This window comes from Somniosus microcephalus, chromosome 20, assembly GCF_052327205.1.
Source record: "Somniosus microcephalus isolate GS21.2 chromosome 20, FLI_Smic_1.0, whole genome shotgun sequence".
NCBI lineage: Eukaryota > Metazoa > Chordata > Chondrichthyes > Squaliformes > Somniosidae > Somniosus > Somniosus microcephalus.
The window spans coordinates 71511215-71531648 of NC_141006.1; the positions used below are offsets into that span (position 1 = coordinate 71511215).

The 20434-nt window shown below is 44.0% G+C and overlaps 1 non-coding gene across 1 annotated transcript; it reads right to left on the reverse strand.

Moving 5' to 3' along the window:
* Positions 1–8752: 8752 nt before the first annotated feature.
* On the reverse strand, positions 8753–8824 carry trnaq-cug (transfer RNA glutamine (anticodon CUG)). The gene has a single exon. It is a non-coding gene; the product is annotated as a tRNA-Gln (tRNA).
* Positions 8825–20434: the final 11610 nt, after the last annotated feature.

Below are 20434 nucleotides of genomic sequence, written 5' to 3' on the forward strand. Positions count from 1 at the left end.
CTTTGTCTTCCTTTTTTGGTGAAACATAATCAGAATGGGTGATTTAGCAAATTAAAAATGGAAGGGCATGTCCGATCCACTAGAAATCGTTGGTTCCCATCTGGTAAATTGATCAACAGCAAATGTTGTGGAAGTTTTTGAATTTCACATTTGCTATATTCTATTTTTTTAATGTAATTCTCACCCCGCTGAAATAGATGCACATTTTTCATTTTCTCTCGTAGCTGGCAGGACTGGCAAGTCAGCTGCTTGTTTGACAGGCATACTTGAAGATTGACTATTCAAGTTGTGGATATGTACATAGTATTTTTTTTTATTGGATATGAAACCTTTATAGAATGAAAGACACCTGACTGAGAAATTTGAGTGCCACTCTCCCGTGAGCCCCAAACCATTCCAAGCGTAGTGTTGTTGGAGCAGCTTATCTACAAAATGATGTGGTGTCTCAAATGAGATTTATATTCAGTGCTAAGGATGTTGATGGTTCTGGATAAAAAATTAAACCACTGTCAAACTTTTATCATTTTAATGTTAAATATAGGGAGGGGGAAAAGATCAGGAAACATTCAAACTTTCCCAGGAAAGTCTTTTGTATCTACAGATAAATCATTGCGTGTGGCGGGGCATAATTTGCAATCACTTATTTAATTAAAATTGAGTTTTATTTCTTAAAATAATTCTGATCAACTTTGTTTTTACCAAAGTTCTTTGACGCTTCATGAGTTTACAGTATATATTTGATATTTTTGGATTTCTTCCCCAGCTTCACACATACCACAAAGGTTTGGCCTTTACAATTAGATATATCCTGATTATTAATTATTTGAGGTGTTTAATATTTTACTTTTTATTGTTTGTAAAAATCATGCATTGTTTTGGTTTAAAATATACAATAAAGCGGTTAACATATGTGCATAATGTCTCAATGATCTCGTTCATTTATCTATTATTGGGACCTTGCTGTGTGCAAATTGTTTGTCACATTTGCATACATAAGTTACTGCACTTCAAAGGTAACCCATTTGCTGAAAAGCACTTTAGGATGTCCTGAGGCACTGTATAAATGCAAGTCTTAATTTACCTCAAGTATTTGTCTGAAGTACGTTCGTATGTTTCATAGAACTCTTTAAACATCTGTTCATAATTAACATTGCCGACTGGTATGACTAACGGGTGATTATAGTCTTTATTTCCTGTGCTTCATGGGAGTCACCAACAACTCCATGTACAATGTATCTGTTGTTTAATTGAAATAAGCCATGAAACCTGTTGTACATTGCAAGCCCTTCACAACATTGTCCAGCACGCTGAAAGCCAGTTGCTCAGAGCAAGCCTGTTTTTCCAAGAACTGAAATATTCTTATTTTTAACTTGCAAACTGGCTGTATTTTCACAATGATTCTCTCATAAGATGTATCTACATCGTTCATTTGTTTTTTCTAATCTTTTCTGCCAATTGACTGGATTTCAATATCACTGATACACTAAGTCCATTGATACGGAAGCTAGCTCACAATCAGACTGCTACCTTTTTGAAGTCTTAGCCGTTATCTGTGCTAAATCCTGGACAGACTGAGCCCTGTTTATTCATTTTCCCCACACTGATCATCTCGACTATTTCCATCCTCATAGGGATGTCCCTGTTAAGTTAGGTCGTTGGGCAATTGCCTATATCTTGTGCCCATTAGCTGGCTAGTAAAGAAATCTGAATTGTGCAGGATAATTTATTTTGATCCGAAGAACTGTGTCACAGATTGTTGCACCACTTTTGAGCATTCCCTTGTTTCTTTTCAGATGACTCCAGCATTAATCTACAGTTTTCCTGTACTAATGTACATTAACCACACTTCTGTTAAATAGTAGTTAATAGATAATTATTGTAATGAGGATGGGCATTTGAACTGCTGAATATAATTAGTTTAATTCCTTTCGCAACATGGATTTAGAGGGGAAGCGATTGCTTGACAAACTTCCTCGATTACTTCAGGGATATTATACATAAAGTAAATAGTGGAAGTCTCTCTCATTTCTTTGGGCTTCTTCGAGAAAACCTTGCGAAGATCACACGAGAGACTACTGATAAACCTGGAACTTGGATAAAACCTGGACATAAGAAATTTGATAATGAGTATTTGTGAGGGGTGTAATGATGGGCATTACTTCCAATTCTGTGCGCTTTCATTTTTGCTAATACTTTAGTGTGGAACCTTCTCAAATGCCTTCTGGAAGTTCATATAGACAACATCCACATACTCCCCTATCCATGCTCGTGACCGCCTGAAAGAAAATTCAACTAGAAGAGTCAGACATAACCTACCCTTGACAAATCCATGCAAGACCAATATATTCACTCTTCACAGGCACCTGTAGAAAGACACCCCACCACAGCCAACTGTGACAAAGGTTACCTGATGACAAAGCTTATATCCCACATTAGAACTGGAGTCTGATTTCACAAGAGATTGGATAGTTTGTGGGTTCAAGTCCCACGCCAGAGCCTTGAGCATAAAATCTAGGCTGACGCTTCAGTGCAGTTCTGAGGGAGTGCTGCACTGTAGGAGGTGCCGTCTTTCGGATGAGACTTTAAACTGAGGCCCCGTCTGCCCTCAGGTGGATGTGAAAGATCCCATGGCACTTTTTTGAAGAAGAGCAGGGGAGTTATCCCCAGTGTCCTGGTCAATATTTATCTCTCAATCAACATAACAAACACACATTATCTGGTATTTTTGCATTGTGTTTGTGGGAACTTGCTGTGTGCAATTTGGCTGCCGCATTTCCTAAGTTAAAACAGTGACTACACTTCAAAAAATATTTCATTGTCTGTAAGGCACTTTGGGACATCCGGTGGTCGTGAAGGGCGTGATATAAATCCAAGCCTTTCTTTAATAGTCTGCCTGGGCTTTTTCCTAAAGCATCTAGATCCAAGCAGACTATAATGACTGTTACATGATTGATATGCTCCTATACTGAAATTTGAAGGCAGTTAATTAAGATGCTTATGTCAGGATCAAGAAAACCTTGAAAGGGTGTTACAGAAGATGCAGTAGTGGATTAAAATTGATACTAAATCATCTTATGGATAATTTGAACGGAGAAAATTCTCTTGATCTGTGGAATTCATTAATCTTCAAAAGTATGCATTGTCAAATGCATATTCAACTATATGTTCAGTTTTTGTATTGGTTACTCTCCAACTCTTTCATATAGTGAACGACATTGGTACCAAACGTGAGAACCCTACTTTACAACAATAACAACTTTTATTTATATAGCACCTCAAATGTCCTAAAGCACTTAATGGGAACGTTATCAAACAAGATTTGACACCGAGCCACATGAGCTATTAGGACAGGTGACCAAAAGCTTGGTAGATATTAAAGAGCGTCTTATAGGAGGAGAGGCAGAGAGGTTTAAGGAGGGAATTCCCAAGCTTGGGTCCAGGCAACTGAAGTCACAGCCGCCAATGATGGAGTGATTAAAATTGGGGGGGTGCAAGAGGCCAGAATTAGAGGAGCGCAGATATCGCAAGGGGTTGTGGGGCTGGAGGATGCTATAGAGATGGGGAGGGACAAGGCCATGGAGGAATTTGAAAACAAGGATGAGAATTTTAAAATTGAGGCGTTGCTTAACCAGGAGCCAATGTAGGTCAGTGAGCACAGGGGTGACGGGGTGAACGGGACTTGGTGCGAGTCAGGACAAGGGCAGCAGAGTTATGGATGAGCTCAATTTTATGGAGGGTGGAAGATGGGAGGCCAGCCAGGAGTGCGTTGGACTGGTCAAGTCTAGAGGTAAAGGCATGGATTTCAGCAGGAGATAAGCTGTGGCGGGGTGGAAATGGGCAATGGAGGTGGAAGTGAGCAGTCTTGGTGATGGAGCAGATATGAGGTCGGAAGCTCTACGCGGGGGTCATATAGGACAGCAAGGTTGCGAACAGTCTGGCTCAGCTTCAGACCGTGGCCAGAGAGAGGGATGGAGTCGGTGGCTAGCGAACAGAGTATCTGGTGGGGACCGAAGACAATGGCTTCAGTCTTCCCAATGTTTAGTTGGAAGAAATTGTTGCTCATCAATGAATGCAACAAAGTATGTTTTCCTCAAATACAGGCTTGCCTATTGGCCCAGAAATTCGGGTCTCCGCGGGTGAGTACGCATGGGGTACTCACCCGTAGGCCGAATGGAAGTGCCGGTTTCCTGCATGCGCGAGAAACCAGCACTTCCGATCCTCTGAACGAAGGGGTTCAGAGGCCGAACGCGCGCGCAGGAGAGGCTGCGCGCGTGCTTTGAACTTAGGTTTTTTTACAGGTTTTCCCGGGAGGGTAAGCCTGCAGGATTTACACATTTAAAAAGCAGGTGCAAGGCCTGCTTTTTGCAAGGTAAGTGGTCAATTAATTAAAATTAAAACATTTTTTCCACAGATTTATTATTTTTAAATACTTTAAAGCAAGGTAAGTTTATTTTTAGCCCCGTTAGAATATAAAATTATTTTTTTTCAAAAATTTAAATTCTTGTTTAAAATAGTTATTTAATGTAATTTATAGTTTATTTAAAAAGTGTGATTTTTAAAAAAGAAAATTATTTGAAGGTTTACTGCTATTTTGGGCCCGTAGTATTTATAAGTTTTGGCAGGTCTTCCTGTCAATCTTATGAATGGACTTTTCCCTCCTCCGATTGGCTGCCCATGGCTCATGTGATCCCAGGGGACGCATCGCACTAACTACGCCCCTGGGACACGCAAGCACAGCGCGCCGGCAGCTGGGCCAGGCCCCGGAGCGGAATTCCACGGGGCCCTACAGCTCAACTGCCGGCGCGCAAGGTAAGTGCAGGTCGGGGGCTTACACCCGCGGGAAGCCCCCGACCCGAATTTCTGGGCCAATGTGTTGTTATACCCACCCCCCCCCCCCCAAAAAAAAATCTTTCAGAGTTCATGATACAGCAGTAAAATTGGAGAAATTTGTATGTGAATAAAAAGTAATTCCTTTAACTGCCTACAGGTGGAAGTAGCAACTCAAGATCATGTGTCTCATTTTCAGTAGGATCTTTATTGCAGAATACTGGCTGAGGTGCTGGAATATAATTTATGAATTTAATCGCTTTTCTTAAAGGAAAGATGTCAAATGTGTACAATGGAAACATTTAAGTTGGCAATAGCAGCTATATTTGGTATTTTTATAAATTGTCTCGCAATTTTTGACTGCACCAGCAAGTACACAACAACAACTTGAATTTATATAGCACCTTTAACAGTAAAACCTCCCAAGGCACTTCACATGAGCGTAAATCAGACAAAAGTTGACACTGAGCCACATGAGATATCAGGACAGGTGGCTAAAAACTTGGTCAAAGAGGTAAGTTTAAAGGAGGATTTTAAAAGGATGCGAGCGAGAGAGACGGAGAGGTTTAGGAATGGAATTCCAGAGCTTGGGGCCAATGGTGGTGCGCATGGCGTGGGAGATGCACAAGAGTCCAGAGTTGGAGGAACACAGAGTTCTTGGAGGGTTGTGGGGCTGGAGGAGGTTACAGAGATCGGGAGGGGCGAGGCCATGGAGGGATTTGAACGCCAGGATGAGAATTTTAAAATTGAGATGTTGGTGGACCGGGAGCCAATGTAGGTCAGCGAGCACGGGACTGATGGGTGAGCGTGATTTGGTGCGAATTAGAATACGAGCAGCAACGTTTTGAATGAGCTCAAGTTAATGGAGGGTGGCAGAGGGGAGGCCGGCCCGGAGAGCGTTGGAATAGTCGAGTCTGGAGGTAATAAAAGCACAGATGAAGGTTTCGGCAGCAGATAAGCTGAGACGGGTGAAGGTGGGCGATGTTATGGAGGTGGAAATAGGCAGTCTTTATGATGGATCATAGCATAGTCACAGCACAGAAGCAGGCCATTCGGCCCATCGAGCCCATGCCGGCCCTCTGCAAGAGCACTTCAGCTAGTCCCACTCCCCCACCCTTTCCCCTGCAGCCCTGGAAATGTTTTTCTTTCAGGTACTTACGCAACTCCCTTTTGAAAGCTGTGATTGAGACTGCCACCACCACCCTTTCAGGCAGTGTATTCCAGATCCTAACCACTCGCTGCGTAAAAAAGTTTTTTTCTTATGTCACCTTTGGTTCTTTTGCCAATCACCTTAAATCTGTGTCCTCTGGTTCTTGACCCTCCTGCCAATGGGAACAGTTTCTCTCTATCTACCCTGTCCAGACTCCTCATGATTTTGAACACCTCTATCAAATCTCCTCTCCACCTTCTCTGCTCGAAGGAGAACAACCCCAGCTTCTCCAGTCTATCCACGTAACTTAAGTCCCTCATCCCTGGAATCATTCTCGTAAATCTTTTCTGCACACTGTCTAAGGCCTTCACATCCTTCCTAAAGTGCTGTGTCCAGAATTGGACACAATACTCCAGTTGAGGCCGAACCAATATTTTATACAGGTTCATCATAATTTCCACGCTTTTGTACTCTATATCTCTATTTATGAAGCCCAGGATCCCGTAAGCTTTTTTAACTGCTTTCTCAACCTGCCCTGCCACCCTCAGCGATTTGTGCACATATACCCCCAGGTCTCTCTGTTCATGCATCCCCTTTAGGATTGTACCCTTCAGTTTATATTACCTCTCCTCATTCTTCCTTCCAATATGTATCACTTCGCACTTCCCTGCATTAAATTTCATCTGCCACGTGTCCGCCCATTCCACCAGCCTGTCTATGTCCTCTTGAAGTCTATCACTATCCTCACTCTTTACTATACTTCCAAGTTTTGTGTTAACTGCAAATTTTGCAATTGTGCCCTGTGCACCCACATCCAAGTTATTAATATATATCAAGAAAAGCAGTGGTTCTAGTACTGACCCCTGGGGAACCTCCAGGCTAAAAAACAACCGTTCACCATTACTCTGTTTCCTGTCACTTAGCCAGTTTCGTATCTATGCTGCCACTGTCCCTTTTATTCCATGGGCTGCCATGGGCTTCAACCCTCAGTGGATGTAAAAGATCCCATGGCACTATTTCAAAGAAGAGCAGCAAGAAGACGATCCCCAGTGTCCTGGCCAATATTTATCCCTCAATCAACATCGCTAAAACAGATTATCTGGTCATTATCACATTGCTGTTTGTGGGAGCTTGCTGTGCACAAATTGGCTGCCACGTTTCCTACATTACAACAGTGACCACACTTCAAAAGTACTTCATTGGCTGTAAGGCACTTTGGGACATCCGGTAGTTGTGAAAGGTGCTATATAAATACAAGTCTTTCTTCTTTCTTTAACAAAGGCACCAAATGGAGAAAGTTAAAATCTGAATCTGCCTGTGGTCTTGCACGTTTGAGAATGGCGCTGGAAGAAGAGGCAGGTTGCTTGCCTACCCTCTGAAAAAAATATTATGTGATGCACCAAAAAAGGGCTTAAAAGAGGAAAGAAATACATTGACAACGGTATGTGCGGATGGAAGCGCAGAATCTGTTTTATACAAATTGGATGTTTGTTTTACTCTTCTGCTAGTTATCAAAGCCACTGTTATTTTCAGCGGAAAACGTATGGATCCTGAAAACACAACTCCCATGTAATAAAAACAGATTTTGACTTAGTCAGTCACTGTAAGCCAGCAGCCCTGCTAATTGTATATCCTGTAGCTCCTTTAACCCTTTCAGGACTAAAATATGCTGTTAATGACTAAAGTGCTTTGGGATGGTGTGGAATAGCAGGGGCGGCATGCTGAGCTGAAAAATTATACATTCTGCCTCACTGCAGCATTGAGACCTCTCCTGGAGGCTCAGTGGGTGTATTGAGCCATGGAGACTAGAACGGTCGCAAGTTTGATCTTCTGCGCGTTCTCGGCTGTAGCAACTGTAGGAGAGCAAGACCTCGGTGTCGGGAAGGGTCCCTGCACTGATCTCGATCCAGTGGCAGGTGCGAATTGGTGGGTGTCAGGTGAGGATAAGAGTGGAAGTGTTAATCTATCCGGTCACCTCTAAGCAATGTTCCCTTTAATTTTTTTTTTGTTGGGGGGGGGGGGGTGGTGGGTTGTGCGCGGCCCCTTTAAGGGGCTGCACGGCCCAATCAAAATACGGTGCAGGCGCGGTTTTTCCTATTGAAAAGGCGGTGAGCCGGCTGAGCGATGCGCAGACGCGCGACAGCGTAGCTTAAAGGGAACATTGCCTCGTAAGCCAGGACAGAAAATGCTGCAACTACTCAGCAGGTCAGGCAGCATCAGTGGAGAGAGAAACAGGGTCAATGTTTCAGGTCTGGGACCCTTCGTCAGACCATTTTATTTCAGATCTCCAACATCCCCAGCGCTCTGCTTTTGTATTGAAACATAGAAGATAGGAGCAGGAGTAGGCCATTCGGCCCTTCGAGCCTGCTCCGCCATTCAATATGATCATGGCTGATCATCCAAATTCAGTACCCTGTCCCTGCTTTCTCCCCATATCCCTTGATCCCTTCAGCCTCAAGAAACATATCCAACTCTTTCTTGAATATATTTAATGAACTGGCCTCCACCGCCCTCTGTGGCAGAGAATTCCACAGGTTCACCACTCTCTGGGTGAAGAAATTCCTCCTCATTTCAGTCCTAAATGGCTTACCCCTTATCCGTAGAGCTTACCCCTTATGCCTCGAAGTCTTCTCTTTTCTAAAGAAAAAAGCCCCCCAGCCTGTTTACTCTTTGCCGACAGCTGCAGTCTTTCAGTACCTCTGAGGTGCTGAATTATATTTAACTCGATTGCACTAATTTAGTCCTTTGCAGAAAGAATTTTTGTTAAAAAAATCAAGGTTCCACCGAGATTTGAACTCGGATCGCTGGATTCAGAGTCCAGAGTGCTAACCATTACACCATGGAACCATATGAAGAAGGCCTGCCTGCTTCTGTAACAGAGACTGTGCTGCAAGTGAGTCACGTCATGGGGGATTTCCAATCGGCTGGTGAAAATATTTCACTTGTAAGTAACAGCGGGCGGGGGACACCACCTTCGGCTTAAAATCGTTTTTAATCTCTGATTATTGTGGGTGTTTTTTCTGGCAGCTGCACCAAACCCCACCTGGACCCGCTTTTTCCAACCACTGTTCCCAACCCTCCCGTGGAGGACAGGCATGCCCCCCTTGGCTCTCCTGGCCGGGAGTGCAGGTCTCTGGCAACCTGCTTCAGCCATTCTAACCCCGGCCAGCAGCGCTGGGAAAAGACCTGGGTAATTTCACTTGGTCTGAAATACCCCCAACCAGATTGTCGTGCAAAAAGAAAATAATGACTTGCATTTACATAGCGCCTTTCACCACTGGACGCCTCAAAGCACTTCACAGCTAATTAAGCACTTTTTGAAGTGTAGTCACTGTTGTAATGTAGGAAATGTGGCAGCCAATTTGCGCACAGCAAGCTCCCACAAACAGCGATGTGATCATGACCAGATAATGTTTTTAGTGATGTTGGTTGAGGGATAAATATTGGCCCAGGACACCGGGGATAACTCATCTGCTCTTCCTCAAAATAGTGCCGTGGGATCTTTTACGTCCACCTGAGAGAGCAGGTGGGGCCTCGGTTTTAACGTCTCATCCGAAAGACGGCACCTCCGACAGTGCAGCACTCCCTCAACCTAGCTTTATGTGCAGACAAGTCACATTGTATTGCCCATTGGTCACAACAACAACCTGTATTTATATTGCGCCTTTAACGTAGTAAAACGTCCCACGGCGCTTCACAGGGATCGTCATCAAACAAAATTTGACGCCCAGCCACATAAGGTGATATTAGGGCATATGAGGCAGGTTTTAAGGAGAGTCTTAAAGGAGGAAAGAGAGGTGGAGAGGTTTCAGGCGGGAACTCCAGAGCTTAGGGCCTCGGCAGCTGAAGGCACGGCCACCAATGGTGGAGTGATTATAATCAGGGATGCTCAAGAGGGCAGAATTAGAGGAGCGCAGATATCTCGGAGGGGGGGGAGGTTACAGAGATAGGGAGGGGCGAGGCCATGGAGGGATTTGAAAAAAAGGATGAGGGCATCGGTAAGATATGGTTGCCAACCCTCTAGGAATTGAAGATTAAGGTCCAGGACATTGCTCTAATCCAGGAGAAAAATCATAGGGGCATTCAACAAAATTGGGTTTACTTCATTTTCTTTGAACATTTTCATAAGTTATAAAAATATTGGGGTGGGGAAAAACTGCTGTTTCACTAACAGTTCTGGGCACCGCACTTTAGGAAAGATGTGAAGGCCTTAGAGAGGGTGCAGAAAAGATTTACGAGAATGATTCCAGGGATGAGTGACTTCAGTTACATGGATAGACTGGAAAAGCTGGGGTTGTTCTCCTTAGAACAGAGAAGGTTGAGAGGAGATTTGATAGAGGTGTTCAAAATCCTGAGCAGTCTGGACAGGGTAGATAGAGAGAAACTGTTCCCATTGGCGGAAGGATCGAGAACCAGAGGACACAGATTTAAGGTGATTGGCAAAAGAACCAAAGGCGACATAAGAAAAAACTTTTTTACTCAGCGAGTGGTTTGGATCTGGAATGCACTGCCTGAAACGGTGGTGCAGGCAGACTCAATCACAGCTTTGAAAAGGGAATTGGATAAGTAACTGAAAGAAAAACATTTGCAGGGCTATGGGGAAAGGGTGAGGGAGTGGGACTAGCTGAGGTGCTCTTGCAGAGAGCCGGCACGGGCTCGACAGGCCGAATGGCCTTCTACCCTGCTGTAACCATTCTATGATTCTATGATTCAGTAATGATTAATCCAAAAGGGGAACAAAGATTCTGTCCCCTTTCCCATTGGCGTGGAAGGATGGACCAATGGCGGGCAAGTGGGTCAAGGCAGGAGATCATATGATGGAACCTCCAGGAATACACCCAACCAGAGTTCTTTCCAAATTGTGATAAGCAATGTTCCCTCTAATTTTTTTCCCCTGCGCAGGCACTTTAAATTTTCACAGCGGCCATGCATGCGCGATATCTCTTCCAGTGGCAGCAGCCGGTGTGCGGCCTGTGCGGGAACTCAAGATTGACCTTAGGGGGAACATTGGTGATAAATTACAAACAGTGGAGGTCCAAAGAGACTTAGGGGTCCATGTACATAGATCATTAAATGTCATGGACAGGTACAGAAAATAATCAAAAAGGCTAATGGAATGGTGGGCTTTATTTCTAGAGGACTAGAATACAAGGAAACATAGAAACATAGAAAAATAGGAGCAGGAGTCGGCCATTCGGCCCTTCGCGCCTGCTCTGCCATTCAATATGATCATGGCTGATCCTCTATCTCAATACCATATTCCCGCTCTCTCCCCATACCCCTTGATGCCTTTTGTGCCTAGAAATCTATGTAATTCCTTCTTAAATATATTCAGTGACTTGGCCTCCACAGCCTTCTGTGGTAGAGAATTCTACAGGTTCACCACCCTCTGAGTGAAGAAATTTCTCCTCATCTCAGTCCTAAATGTCCTACCCGGTATCCTGAGACTCTGACCCCTCGTTCTAGAGCCCCCAGCCAGGGGAAACATCCTCCCTGCATCCAGTCTGTCTAGCCCTGTCAGAGTTTTATACATTTCAATGAGATCCCCTCTCATTCTTCTAAACTCTAGTGAATACAGGCCTAGTCGACCCAATCTCTCCTCATATGACAGTCCTGCCATCCCAGGAATCAGTCTGGTGAACCTTCGCTGCACTCCCTCTATGGCAAGTATATCCTTTCTTAGGTAAGGAGACCAAAACTACACACAGTACTCCAGGTGTGGTCTCACCAAGGCCCTGTATAACTGTAGTAAGACATCCTTGCTCCTGTACTCAAATCCTCTTGCAATGAAGGCCAACATACCATTTGCTTTCCTAACTGCTTGCTGCACCTGCATGTTTGCTTTCAGTGACTGGTGTACAAGGACACCCAGGTCCCTTTGTACATCAGCATTTCCCAATCTATCACCATTGAAATAATACTCTGCCTTTCTGTTTTTCCTACCGAAGTGGATAACTTCACATTTATCCACGTTATACTGCATCTGCCATGTATTTGCCCACTCACTCAACTTGTCTAAATCGCCTTGAAGCCTCTTTGCATCCTCCTCACAACTCACAATCCCACCTAGTTTTGTGTCGTCAGAAAACTTGGAAATATTACATTTGGTTCCCTCATCCAAATCATTGATATATATTGTGAATAGCTGGGACCCAAGCACTGATCCCTGTGGTACCCCACTAGTCACCGCCTGCCACCCCGAAAAAGACCCATTTATTCCTACTCTGTTTTCTGTATGTTAACCAATTTTCAATCCATGCCAGTATATTACCCCCAATCCCATGTGCTTTAATTTTGCACACTAACCTCTTATGTGGGACTTTATCAAAGGCCTTCTGAAAATCCAAATATACCACATCCACTGGTTCTCCCTTATCTATTCTACCAGTTACATCCTCATGAAACTCCAGTAGGTTTGTCAAACACAATTTCCCTTTCATAAATCCATGTTGACTTTGTCTAATCCCATTGATATTTTCTAAGTGTCCTGTTATCACATCCTTTATAATAGACTCTAGCATTTTCCCCACTACTGATGTTAGGCTAACCGATCTGTAGTTCCCTGTTTTCTCTCTCCCTCCTTTTTTAAATACTGGGGTTATATTTGCCACCCTCCAATCTGCAGGAACTGTTTCATAATCTATAGAATTTTGGAAGATGGCAACCAATGCATCCACTATTTCCATGGCTACCTCTTTTAGTACTCTGGGATGCAGATTATCAGGCCCTAGGGATTTATCGGCTTTCAGTCCCATTAATTTCTCCAGCACTATTTTTTTACTAGTACTAATTTCCTTTAATTCCTCCTTCTCACTAGACCCTTGGTTCCCTAGCATTTCTGGGAAGTTATTTGTATCCTCTTCCGTGAAGACAGAACCAAAGTATTTGTTTAATTACTCTGCCATTTCCTTGTTCCCCATTATAAATTCTCCCGTTTCTAACTGTAAGGGACCTACATTTGTCTTCACTAATCTTTTTCTTTTTGCTTACTTGTAGAAGCTTTTACAGTCCACTTTTATGTTCCTTGCACGTTTACTCTCATACTCTCTTAATCAATTTCATGGTCATTTTTTGCTGAACTCCAAACTGCTCCCAATCCTATGCTACAGCTGTACTAAGCCCTGGTTAGACCACACCTGGAGTACTGTGAGCACCATACCTTAGGAAGGAGATATTGGCCTTGGAGGGAGTGCAGCGTAGGTTTACCAGAATGATACCTGGGCTCCAAGGGTTAAATTACATGGGGAGATTACACAAACTAGGGTTGCAGTCACTGGTATTTAGAAGGTTAACGGGTGATTGGATTGAAGTTTTCAAGATATTAAGGGGAACAAATAGGGCAGATCGAGGGAAACTATTTCCGCTGGTTGGGGCGTCTAGGACTAGCGGGCATAGCCTAAGAATTAGAGCCAAGCCTTTCAGAAATGAAGTTAGGAAACACTTCTACATGCAACGGATGTGTATGGATCTCTTTGTGAGATCTTTGATTTCAAATGATTTGAAATTGACCCGTATTGGTGGCAGTGATTAAAACTTTATTCAGCAAAAGCAAGAATCAATACAGGCCTGTATTCACCTCTGAGTGTCTCCGAGAATTACTTGAATCCTCCTCTTCTACACTTAACTCTTGCTGGGGTCCCTTTCTTATACCATTTCTTTCAATTCAAATCTATGGCGTTCCATTGGACCTATCAACCTTCCTTTCTCCCCTGATAGGCCCTCTCTCTTCTCTGATCTCCCACCATCCCTCCTCTTCTGTAATTTTCCACTGAAAAACACCAACTTCAAGAGATGTTATTGTTTTTTTAAATTAATTTATGGGATGTGGGCGTCGCTGGCAAGGCCAACATTTATTGCCCATCCCTAATTGCCCTTGAGAAGGTGGTGGTGAGCCGCCTTCTTGAACCACTGCAGTCCGTGTGGTGAAGGTGCTCCCACAGTGCTGTTAGGGAGGGAGTTCCAAGATTTTGACCCAGCGACGATGAAGGAACAGCCGATATATTTCCAAGTCAGGATGGTGTGTGACTTGGAGGGGAACTTGGAGGTGGTGGTGTTCCCATGCGCCTGCTGCCCTTGTCCTTCTAGGTGGTAGAGGTCGTGGGTTTGGGAGGTGCTGCCGAAGAAGCCTTGGCGAGTTGCTGCAGTGCATCTTGTAGATGGTACACACTGCAGCCATGGTAGGCCGGTGGTGGAAGGTGTGAATGTTTAAGGTGATGGATGGGGTGCCAATCAAGCGGGCTGCTTTGTCCTGGATGGTGTCGAGCTTCTTGAGTGTTGTTGGAGCTGCACTCATCCCAGGCAAGTGGAGAGTATTCCATCACACTACTGACTTGTGCCTTGTAGATGGTGGAAAGACTTTGTGGAGTCAGGAGGTGAGACACTTGCCGTAGAATACCCAGCCTCCGACCTGCTCTAGTAGCCACAGTATTTATGTGGCTGGTCCAGTTAAGATTCTGGTCAATGGTGACCCCCAGGATGTTGATGGTGGGGGTTTCGGCCATGGTAATGCTGTTGAATGTCAAGGGACGGTGGTTAGACTCTCGCTTGTTGGAGATAGTCATTGCCTAGCACTTGTGTGGTGCGAATGTTACTTGCCACTTATTAGCCCAAGCCGGAAGGCCGTCCAGGTCTTGCTGCATGCGGGCATGGACTACTTCATTATCTGAGGAGTTGTGAATGGCACTGAACACTGTGCAGTAATCAGCGAACATCCCCATTTCTGACCTTATGTTGGAGGGAAGGTCATTAATGAAACAGCTGAAGATGGTTGGGCCTAGGACACTGCCCTAAGGAACTCCTGCAGCGATGTTCTGGGGCTGTGGTGATTGACCTCCAACCACCACAACCATCTTCCTTTGTGCTAGGTATGACTTCAGCCAGTGGAGAGTTTCCCCCCTTTTCCCATTGACTTCAATTTTACTGGGGCTCCTTGATGCCACACTCGGTCAAATGCTGCCTTGATGTCAAGGGCAGTCACTCTCACCTCACCTCTGGAATTCAGTTCCTTTTTCCATGTTTGGACTAAGGTTGTAATGAGGTCGGGAGCTGAGTGGTCTTGGCGGAACCCAAACTGGGCATCAGTGAGCAGGTTATTGGTGAGTAAGTGCCACTTGATAGCACTGTTGATGACACCTTCCATCACTTTGCCAATGATTGAGAGTAGACTGATGGGGCAGTAATTGGCCAGATTGGATTTGTCCTTTTTGTGGACAGGACATACCTGGGCATTTTTCTACATTGTTGGCTAGATGCCAGTGTTGTAGCTGTACAGGAACAGCTTGGCTAGAGGCATGGGTAGTTCTGGAGCACAAGTCTTCAGCACGATAGCCGGGATGTTGTCAGGGCCCATAGCCTTTGCTGAATCCAGTGCGCTCAGCTGTTTTTTGATATCACGTGGAGTGAATCGAGTTGGCTGAAGACTGGCTTCTGTGTTGGTGGGGACCTCAGGAGGAGTTTCTACTGAAACTCAGTCTAATTTCTATGGTTGAGCAGATGCCAGCCCCAGCTGTGTCTTGTTTTTCTCAAGCCGTTACAACGCCTACCTTTTCAAGGTCTGTGACTTCATGCCTTCTCAATGTGTTTTTTCCAGCTATAGTCTATTGTTATAAAAAAACGTTTGCACTTTATCAGTCAGGCTACTCAGTATTTCTCCCATCTGCCTTGTAAGCTAACTATGATTGTCTATATATATTTGTGTGTATAAAGAAAATAAGTATTAATAAACAATTAGTAACTACTTGCATATATATGTGTATAAAGAAATTAAGTATTGATAAACAAATTAATAAGCAAATTGACTATAATCTTACAGGTGGTAGAAGTTTGGAACTCACTTCCACAGATAACAATTGATGCTAGGTCAATTGTTAATTTTAAAACTGAGATTGATAGATTTTTGATAACCAAAGTTATTAAGGAATATGGGCCAAGGGCGGGTATATGGAGTTAGGTCACAGATCAGCCATGATCTCATTGAATGTCGGAACAGGCTCGAGGGGCTGCATGGCCTCCACCTGTTCCTATGTTTCAATGAGTAATTAGCTTTGCCTACCCAGTGCTATTTTGGTTATTACAAATAACTCCTAATTGAATTTAATAATTGAGTTGGAGGATTTAATTGCTGCACCTTTCTCATTCACTGGCCTATTATGAGCAAGAGCATTCCCAGTTTAGTTCACAGATCAAAAACAGCGATATTGTGGGTATCTCTCTGAATCTTTTAGGAATGTACAATTTATCTAATAACAAAACCAATAACAGTCTCTGGATTTTTCTCTCTCAGCTCCACAGTGTGAAAGGGCAATTTCACACTGAAAACTGCACTCACACCATGAGTAAGAATATTGCAATCATTTCTTGTCAAATTGGCACAGATAAGTCACACAGCAGCTGACTGAAATTAATCACATGACAGAAACCAATACAGTAACTGCTAAAATATTATCTATGACTACACAGGAAAATTCACACCATGTTCTTCAAACTTAATTACAGGTGAATCTGCATTCTCCTGATATTTTAAAACAATTCTAACTTGCTTGTTAAGGTAATACTATTTTAAAAATGATGATTGAAACTAGTTTCAAAATTTTTTAGAGTCATTGAATCGTTCACATGTTTATCTACTCAGCTGTTGAGTAACCATGAGTCATAAAAACAAAAGAATTAGGAGCACGAGTCAACCAGACGGCCCCTCGAGCCTGCTCCGCCATTCAATAAGGTCATGACTGAACTCCTACCTCAACTCCACTTTCCCACCTGATCCCCATATCCCTTGATTCCCCTAGCGTCCAATAATCTCTCGATCTCTGTCTTGAATATACTCATCGACTGAGCATCCACAGCCCTCTGGGGTAGAGAATTCCAAAGATTCACCACCCTCTGAGTGAAGAAATCTCTCTTTGTTTCAGTCTTAAATGGCCGACTCCTTATCCTGAGACTATGCCCCCTAGTTCTAGACTCACCAGCCAGGGGAAACAGCCTCTCAGCATCTACCCTGTCAATCACTCTAAGAGTTTTATACATTTCAATGAGATCACCTCTCATTCTTCAAAACTCCAGAGATTATAGGCCCAATCTACTCGATGTCACCTCATAGAACAATCCTCTCATCCCAGGAATCAATCTAGTCAACAACACACTGCTTGAGCCCTAAGACAGCAAAGCCTGCAGCGGTCTGCTCCTGGGCCTGGCTAAAACTCACAGGTCCAGGATGAGCATGGCCCTGTATGCCCCTCTTCCACGGCCTTGTCCGTGCCCGGGTGACCCTGGAGAGGGAACACGCGGTGTCTGCCGGAAGTGCAAGGCCTTCTGCGACCGATGGGCACCGCAGGGTGTAGAGTGTCAAATTGACACAAACAATATTTTGATTTTGAATTATAGGTTTATTTAGTTAATTAGACTTTAAATAAAAATTATATTAATGGTGCCTCCGTAAGAGGGGGCATTTGTGGAACCGTCTTTTGGATGGTGAGGCTGGGGCAACCCAGTGTTACCTTTATTCGTTTATTTCAAAATAGGCAAGGCCTATAGGTCCCTAGTACTGTGATGTGATTTCTGAAATTACGTGTTGAAATGTAATTGTGCCATGTTTCAGCAGAACCCAGGACTTTGGATGTCAATCTCGCTCTCATTGCCCTCTCATTAAAAACTTTACAGATCAATTCCAGAATCTGATTAATTTCTTGGAATTGATGTGAGGTTTTTATGAGAAGGCAGTGAGAGCGATTCATGTGAATCAGCTGTACGAATATCCTTGGAACTCTGTTAAAGAAAAGTGAATGTATTCAAAATAAATTAAGCATCATACTTAGTGACGCAGCACAGTTATAAATTAATACTTTGTGACCGAAAATGTTGGCCGTGAGGATCCCAGTGTTTTTGTTTTCCATGATTAGCTGCTGTGAGTTCTACACCATGTATTGTTAGAAATTGGGATTCATCGAGTCTACAGCACAGAAACAGGCCATTCGGCCCAACTGGTCTATGCCGGCTTTTATGCTCCATGCGAGCCTCCTCCCACCCAGAGGATTTGAACAATTATATTCATCACTGCGTGAGGAAATGATTGTATGTTGGCCTCAGTCTGTGCTGCTTCAGGAGACAGATGGAACTGCAAAGTGTATTCAGTTTCAAGGTTGAAATTCCATGAACCAAAGCTTGGAGTGGACAGTGCCGTAAACAGAGGGAAAAGCTGGAGTTTAAAAAAATGGGAATATTCAACAACACACAAGTGGAACCATGACAGGAAAGTAGTAGAGTGGGCAGTGCAGGGCCTTGGTTTCTTTCACGCTATGACCAGTCCCCCCCTTGCTCCCATCACGTGATTCTTTCTCTCCTTCCATTCTTTCATAAACTTCTCCCATCGGCTCTCCCTGGTCTGTAACTTTGGCTGCTGAGGATCCTTTTCGTGAGAATAGGCGCTCGTATCGTGATTTATTTTGAGCCACATTGATCTCGTGTCTCCTCCCAAGTCGTCAGCTTAAGAACATAAGAAATAGGAGCAGGAGTCGGCCATACAGCCCTTCGAGCCTGCTCTGCTATTCAATATCATGGCCGATCTTCTACCTCAACTCCACTTTCCCGCCCGACCCCCAACCCTTGGTTCCTTTAGTGTTCAGAAATCTATATTAACGACTGAGCATCCACAGCCCTCTGGGGCAGAGAATTCCAAAGATTCACAAATTTCCAAATAAGTGCACCCTTTGTGTGGCTTGTATCGAAGAGGACGAGACAAGCTTGACTTTAGGTTGAACTTTTTGTTGGTTCCAGTAGTGGTTCTGGGGAACCGGTATGGAGTGACCACTTTAGCCTGGGTAGGGTTAGTAGTGCTGGCGGGTTTGCATCTTATAGGTGCATCAGAGTGCCAGTCCACCCTTAAACTTATAAGGTTCTTCATTTAAAGTCAGTTCTGTAGTGTTACAATGCAATCTTTTTAAAACAGTACTCTGCACTAGTGCCATGCCTAGCCCATCCACAGGGTCTGGGAGTAGCAATAGGTTCTTGGAGGTCATAGTCATAACAGGACAGAAGGAGGCCGTTCGGCCCATCGAGTCCATGCCGGCTCTCTGTAGAGCAATCCAGTCAGTCCCATTCCCCCGCTCTATCCCCATAGCCCTGCAAGTTTATTTCCCTCAAGTGCCTATCCGGTCTCCCCTTGAAAACATTGAGTGTCTCCGCTTCCACCACTTCCGTCGGCAGCGAGTTCCAGGTCCTCACCACTCGCTGCGTAAAAAAGATTTTCCCTCATGTCCCCCCCTGTATCTCTTGCCCAAAACCTTCAATCTGTGTCCCCTAGTCCTTGTACCATCAACCAGTGGGAACAGCCTTTCCCCGTCTAGCCTATCCAAACCCGTCACAATCTTGTACACCTCTATCAAATCACCCCTCAACCTCCTTTACTCTAATGAAAACAAATCCAGCTTCTCCAACCTGTCCTTGTAACAAAGATTCCCCCATCCCCAGAACCATTTTTGTAAATCTCCTCTGCACCCTTGCAAGGGCCTTCACATCCTTCCTAAAGTGTGGTGACCAGAACTGGACGCAATACTCTAGTTGTGGCCTAACCAGCACTTTATAAAGGTTCAGCATAACTTCTCTACTTTTGTACTCAATACCTCTATTTATGAAGCCCAAGATCCCGTATGCTTTGCTAACCTCTCGCTCAATGTGTCCTGCCACTTTCAAGGACTTGTGCACATTAATTCCCAGGTCCCTGCACACTCTTTAAAACTGTGCTATTAAGTGTATATTGCCGCTCCCTGTTCCTTCTGCCAAAATGCATCACCTCACACTGCTCTGTATTAAATTCCATCTGCCCATTCTGCTGGCCTTTCTATGTCCTGTTGCAGTCGATTGGTATTGTCCTCACCGTTTGCCACACCCCCAAGCTTGGCATCGACAAATTTATAAAATCTACTCAATATTTCATTATCCAGGTCATTTTGTATCAGAAAAAGCAGTGGCCCCAGCACTGACCCTTGGGGAACACCACGGTCTACCATCCTCCAGTCTGAAAAACAGCCATTTAACACAACTCACTGTTTTCTGTCCTTAAGCCAATTCCTTATGCAAGCTACCACTATCCACCTATTCCATGAGTCTCAATTTTGTTAACCAGCCTTCCTAAAATCCATGTAGACAACATCCATTGCATTCCTTTCATCAATCCTCCATTACTTCATCAAAAAATTCAATTAGTCAAACACGACCTTCCTTTTACAAATCCGTGTTGGCTCTCCTTAATTAGCTTAAACCTCTCCAAGTGCCCGTTAATTTTTTCCTTGATTATTATTTCTAAAACTTTACCCACCACGGATGTTAAACTGACCGTCCTGTAGTTACTAGGTTTGTCCTTACACCCTTTCTTGAACAATGGTGTCACATTTGCCATTGGCACCTCCTCCGCATCTAGGGAAGATTGGAAAATTATGGCAAGCCCGTCTGCTATCTCCTCCC